General features: G+C 38.4%; 1 protein-coding gene and 1 pseudogene across 4 annotated transcripts in view; one reads left to right on the top strand and one right to left on the bottom strand.

Moving 5' to 3' along the window:
* Window positions 1-6,000, bottom strand: part of GRM8 (glutamate metabotropic receptor 8) — a gene marked incomplete at both ends in the record, with an annotated part of 755,346 nt that overhangs the window by 502,635 nt on the left and 246,711 nt on the right. The window lies entirely within an intron of this gene.
* LOC309827667 (ATP synthase F(0) complex subunit C2, mitochondrial-like) lies at window positions 2,929-3,424 on the top strand (annotated as a pseudogene). The gene has a single exon. The product of its transcript is annotated as an ATP synthase F(0) complex subunit C2, mitochondrial-like (transcript).

Raw genomic sequence — 6,000 nt, 5'->3', positions numbered from 1 at the left:
ACTGGGTACACTCAGGAGTGATCCGCGATGGTGTCAAATCAGCACCATTCAAGGAGTTCTTGAAGGAATCAGGCATCTTTAGCCTTGGAGACCTGATAATCATGTTTAAATATCCTAAGGACTTTCATGGGAAAAAGAATTGGAGGTGTTGTTGTTTGGACCCAATAGTTACAAATAAGATAATGAATGGAAGGCACAAAGCAGCAGAATTAGATTCTGTACTAATATCTCAGTGTCAAAGTTCTCCAAGGATGGAGCTACTGGCCACTCTCTCCAGGATGTACTGGAGCCCTGACTGGAAGATCCTTGGCAGAGCTTTTGCAAAATTAATTCAAGCATCAGATAGGTGATAGGACTAGATAATCTCTGGAAGTCCCTCCCAGCCCGATATTCTAATATTCAAACATTTTCTTGTGGTGCAAATTAAGTTCTTGCAAAAGATTTTCTCTAATAAAAACAATGAAAACAAATGGTTAGCGTGGAGACGGGAACCAAGCCTTCAGGAAATCCTAAGAGAACCACGTGTTTGCTCTCTAGAGAACTGATTATCTCCTTCCCCAGGAATGTATTAATATCTCTTTGTCCTCTTCTATACCGGCTGACTCTGGGAATTTGCACACAGCGTGCTTTATCTTGCTAAATATAATAGTCCATCTAGCATTCTTTCTTTGTGCGAAATCCCTATTCACTTTCATAAATTACATGAATGGATGTGAAGTGTACTTTCCTTTATTCAATAGAGACTATTCCCAAAAGCAGCCCGAAACATGCCAAACATCTGCTCCTACACACAGTTCAATACATGATATTGATATGTATTATTACTGGGTGAATTCTGAATACAAGGCCAATTTAACACATTCCTGAACGACTCCCTCTTCCTCCCATGGCCCAGTCACAGAAAGCTCAAGGAAATCAGAATAATTCTAATATTTGCCCAAGCAAGCTACAACTAAGCAGGTAAATCTGCTAAAACAAAAACCACAGTAGACCATTCCAAAATCTAACATAAATTAGGTAAGTATAAGTATGACAAATGTTTCTCTAATTTAATAAATATTTTTACATATATAAGTACTTTTTACTCTCTGCTATACTTTAATATTCAAAGATGTTGCTTTTCCAAACTGTGAGTTCCTGGGTGTTCGAGCGCTTGTTATGAGTTTATCATATATGCCTAGTCCATGTTTTAATGACTGAATGCAATTATTGTTGATCGTGTCACAACGAAAGTGACCAAAATCCCTAAATCTTGAATTTATTCTAGTCATCTACAGAGATCTCTCTCACAGACAGTGAATTTCCTAACAGACATGTTCATAAAGACACTGAGTAAGCACAACTTTATTACCACTGATTTGGCCCCAAATACCTCTCTGGTCTCCTTTCCTGGTGAAGTGACCTGGGACCTCATGTGAGTTTGGCAGACTCTTTCTGTCCCTTGGGCTACAGATTAATTTTTAAAAATAGCCCTAGAAGCTGATCCTTGATTCCTTCACAAGTCCCAGTCTAATTCTAGTTCCTGACAAAGCCACTGCTCTCACACAGATTACATCTGCCCAGAGGAGGCAGGTTTTCCTAATGAGTGAAGTCTTTCTATACACCTGTGTTGTCCAATGCAGCCACTAGCCACATAGGGCTATTTAAATTTAATTTTAAGTAAATTAAAGTTAAAGTTAAAATTCAGTTCCTTGGTGTACTAGCCACATTTCAACTGCTGAATAGCCACATGTGGCCAGTGACTAGGATGCCATTTTGTTCTTGACTTTGGCCAACTTTCTTCTTGGAGTTGGGCAGACTCATCCCCTGCTAAAGATCAGAGTGTGAAACTGTTTACTCATTTCTTCATTCAACACATATTTATCAGTTTCTTTTCTAGCTGCTGGATATATCACCATGAACAAAACAGATATGTACCTGCTCTCATGGAGCTGTCATTCTAGTGGAAAAACCAACAATAACAGGTAAACAGCTAATGGAAAAGATTATTTAAGTTAACGATTTTTTTCTTTCTTTTTTTTGGCCACACTCCGCACAGCATGTTGGATCTTATTATGGTTCCCCAATCAGGGATCGAACCCACACCCCCTGCAGTGGAAGCACGGAGTCTTAACCACTGGACCACCAGTGAACTCCCTAAGTTTTGAATTTTAATGCTAGTGTATCTCCCTTTCAGCCCCATGGCAACAAGGAATTTTTGTTTCATTCAAGTGGGCCCATCCCTCCAGTCACCAGCCTGCTCTCCCTTGACAGTCTTCATAGCGCAAACACTGATGGTTTTAGGATTTCCTTGAATCTACTGTTGTTTTGTTCAGTCTCCTTTTTTCTTTAGAATTTCTACCGACAGCTTTTTTTTTTTTTTTTTCATCTTAAGACTTCTGATTTCAAAGCTTTATTTAACTTTGTCCCTTCTTGAGGAAAAAGAGCTTGTTGTGTTCCCATCATAAATCAAGATTTTTTTCATAAAGAAAGATACCATTACAAAAATACTTGAAACTAATTATTTTAAATTGTCAAAATAACCATTTTCCACAGTACTGTTTACTATTTTACTATTTTTTCTGCCTTTTTCTCATTTAACTGTCTACCCACAGTTAATTCTGTATGCGTTATTCCATCATCAAGGGTTCTCCAGGCTTTATAGTTTCAGTGATCACATTTTTAGGTGTGGCTAGTCTTAACTATTTCTATTCCCAAATAGTACAGCAAAAACTACTAGACATTCCCTCCCGGAAGACCTCCACCTCCAGCTTCTTCACCTTGTCATTAGATCTTCAGACTGTCTCTTGAACTAAAATCTTTATTCTATTGCCAGTGGGCTATACCATCTAGGCTGTCACTACTCATACCTGGATTACTAAAGCAACCTCCCCAAAAGGTTTAATGTCTCAATTTCTCTTCCTTGCAATTGATCATGTACACTAAATCATGGTTAATCTTAAAACAGTCTGTCATTGCCCCTCTCTGTCTTCTCTGCCCTGGGAGCAGCTCTTGCCACTTCCCCACCCCCAGAAAACACATGCTTGCCCCAACTTCATCTCCATCCCCTCACTGGTCAGGATCACGTCTCAGCTGCTGAGCCAACCACTCTCTGAGGTGGTGCTGACAGATGAGAGCCTCAGCAGCTTGGCAGCCCCATGTCCCCTGACCTTACTTATCCCTAGCAGCAGCTTCCAAAATGGCACCATTGCAAGGAACATTGACACAGCAGCCAAGTTCACTGAGGTTGGAGCTGCCATGGTCAGAGGGGTTGGCTCTGGGGCTAGGATTAGGACTGTGTTTGGGAGCCTCATCATTGATTATGCCAGGAATCCTTCTCTGAAGCAACAGTTCTGCTCTTAATGCCATTCTGGGCTTTGCCCTCTTGGAGACCATGGGGGTCTTTTGCCTGATGATGGCCTTTCTCATCCTCCTTGCCATGTGAAAGAGCTATCTCCATCTCCCAGCGTTCTTTCTTCCACATCTCATCTGCTCTGTATGTTCCTTTCCTTGTATCTTCCCAAGCAGGCCAGGAAAAGTGTTTGACTCAAGGTTTGACAGAGGGAAGACAAATAAATACTGTTTGAATAAGAAAAATTATAGCTTGTCATCACCCTACCTATGAACCCACCTTGGCTCCCTAATATCCCTAATATCATAGAATCAAATTTCTTTATCATGAACTTATTGCTTTGAAAAAATAATGCTAAAACTGAATAATTCTATTATTAAAGTGACCTTTTCCGTTACACATATTATAAATAACCTATTTGGTCTCTGAAAATGATTTTGGATTTTTCAGGCTGCTATACCACTGGCTCCTATGACTTATTATGTACCTGCATATGTCTCCTCATTTTATCTAGTTAAAACTTTTCTAATTATCTTCCTCCCAAGTTTCCACCAAACACTTCTTCCACAGAGCACACACGAGGGAAGGAAGAAAAAAAGCTTCTAGAGATAATTTACTGAGTTCACTGACATAAATGGGAGTTTTAAGAAGCACAAGCAAACTATTTCAGCCAATTGTGTATACCTTTCCCATTTCCTTTACACCCATTTGAAGCTTACACTATGCCTTTTTCCATAGGATCCAAAGCTCACTAGCTTGAATTAATTACAGACTGACATTCTACAGGCAACTTTTGGTTCAACACCCACAAACTAAAATCAGCCCAGCCTTTGAACACAGGATCTAGTAGTGATTAATAATTTCACCACTGGCCAGGAGGATAACAAATAAAAAGAGCAAACTCATTACTTTATTGTGATTTCAAACCTAAATGTTTATCTTCTATGTATTTTACATGCCCAAAGAACATGACTGCAATTTGAGTTTATTAGGAATTGAAGCAGAACTAATGAAAGATTCTTTATTGGAATGTTCTAGTTACCTTTTCAAAAATATCTATGTCCTTTTTCATGAAGATTAGATGTATAAAAGAAAGTTCAAGTCTCTTTTATTATTATCATAACTTGCTCTAGCAATCAAGGGAAAGGAAATGTATCTTTCTGTCATATTTTATTGCAGTTAAATTAATTCTTGTAGTTGTATTATGTCTCTAATACAGGTTAACTGATGCTTAAAGTAACTAAAGTCCAACATTTTTTCCTTCTTTTTCATAATTAGTTTCTATTATCATAAATATACTAGACTCTGAGAAACTCAGTAGACTTTTTTTTTTTTTACATTTTTTTGGATGCAAACCACTTTTAAAGTCTTTATTGAATTCATTACAATATTGCTTCTGTTTTAGGTTTTTTGGGTTTGTTTTTTTTTTTTTTTTTTGGCTGTGAGGCATGTGGGATCTTAGCTCCCCGACCAGGGATCGAACCCACACCCCCTGCATTGGAAGGCAAAGTCTTAACCACTGGACCACCAGGGAAGTCCATCTGTAGACTTTTATATTTGTTACTTTTATATTTTTCAAGATCCCTTGAAAAATATTCAAAATTATTAACATACATACATGTAATACAATATACATTAATATGCATAAGCAATTTCACTAGATGAGATCATAGCCAATCAATGTTTAACCCACTTCTCAATACCATTTTATAGGAGCTTCAGGCTACCAGAATTAATTTCATTGACTTGGAAGAGTACAGAAGACATAGGTTATATCACAGGTCACAGGCAAATAATTGTGCTTAAACCCTTCTGTATTTCTATGGCAATATTTACTTAACAGACACATATGGTACTTGCTATGTTCGAAGCCTTTTATATATGTTAATCCATTTAATCCTCCTAACAACCTCATGAGTTAGGTAGTATCATGATCTCCATTTTACAGACAGAGAAACTGCAGCATAAACAGGTTAAGGCTCTTGCCCAAGTCCACAGAGCTAATAAATGGTAAATTCAGAATGCAAACCTAGAAATCTGGCTCCAGAGTCTGAGCTCTTCAGCACTCTGCCAGGCTGCCTCTCCATCTTCAAAATTATTTCCATATTTGGAATCTAATTTCAATATTAAGAATATTAAAGCTTTTAATTTTGTGAAAAAAGTATAACATTTTCGCTTTCATATCTGAAATTATTTTGTGGCTGCTTCCACACAGGCACCCAAGGTCTCCCTGCTCCCCAACACACCGGCCCAGGTGCCCTCTTGCTGTGCACCATCCAGCTCTGTGCCTTCTCCTATAGCAGATCCTAACACGATTTCTGCATATTAAATGCCAAGTTCTTTAAGGGCAGGGAGTACATCTTTTCACAGGTACATCTCGAACATGCACCTGTGCAGATAAAACATCGTTATAAATCGTCCAGCAGCCAAAGAGTTAAATAACCTTCTGATCAAGTTCTGACACCTGTCATAAACAGATTTCTTCTCTACCCACGGGAGTAGACACCCATTCCATTTTTTTAAATTAGCAAGTGAGTGGAAATAGGCTTGGGATTTGAAGGAAATGATACTGCAGAAAAACAGGTCAATGAATGGTCCACTTTCCTCTTGGCATAGAGCTTTCAAAATGTGAAAGACACTGAAGTCCCTAATTTGAAGAAGTGGCAGCC

This window comes from Grampus griseus (assembly GCF_964374135.1).
Source record: "Grampus griseus genome assembly, chromosome: 9".
Lineage (NCBI taxonomy): Eukaryota > Metazoa > Chordata > Mammalia > Artiodactyla > Delphinidae > Grampus > Grampus griseus.
Note: the sequence above shows the minus strand (reverse complement) of the source record. Positions and strands in the feature narration are given on the sequence as shown.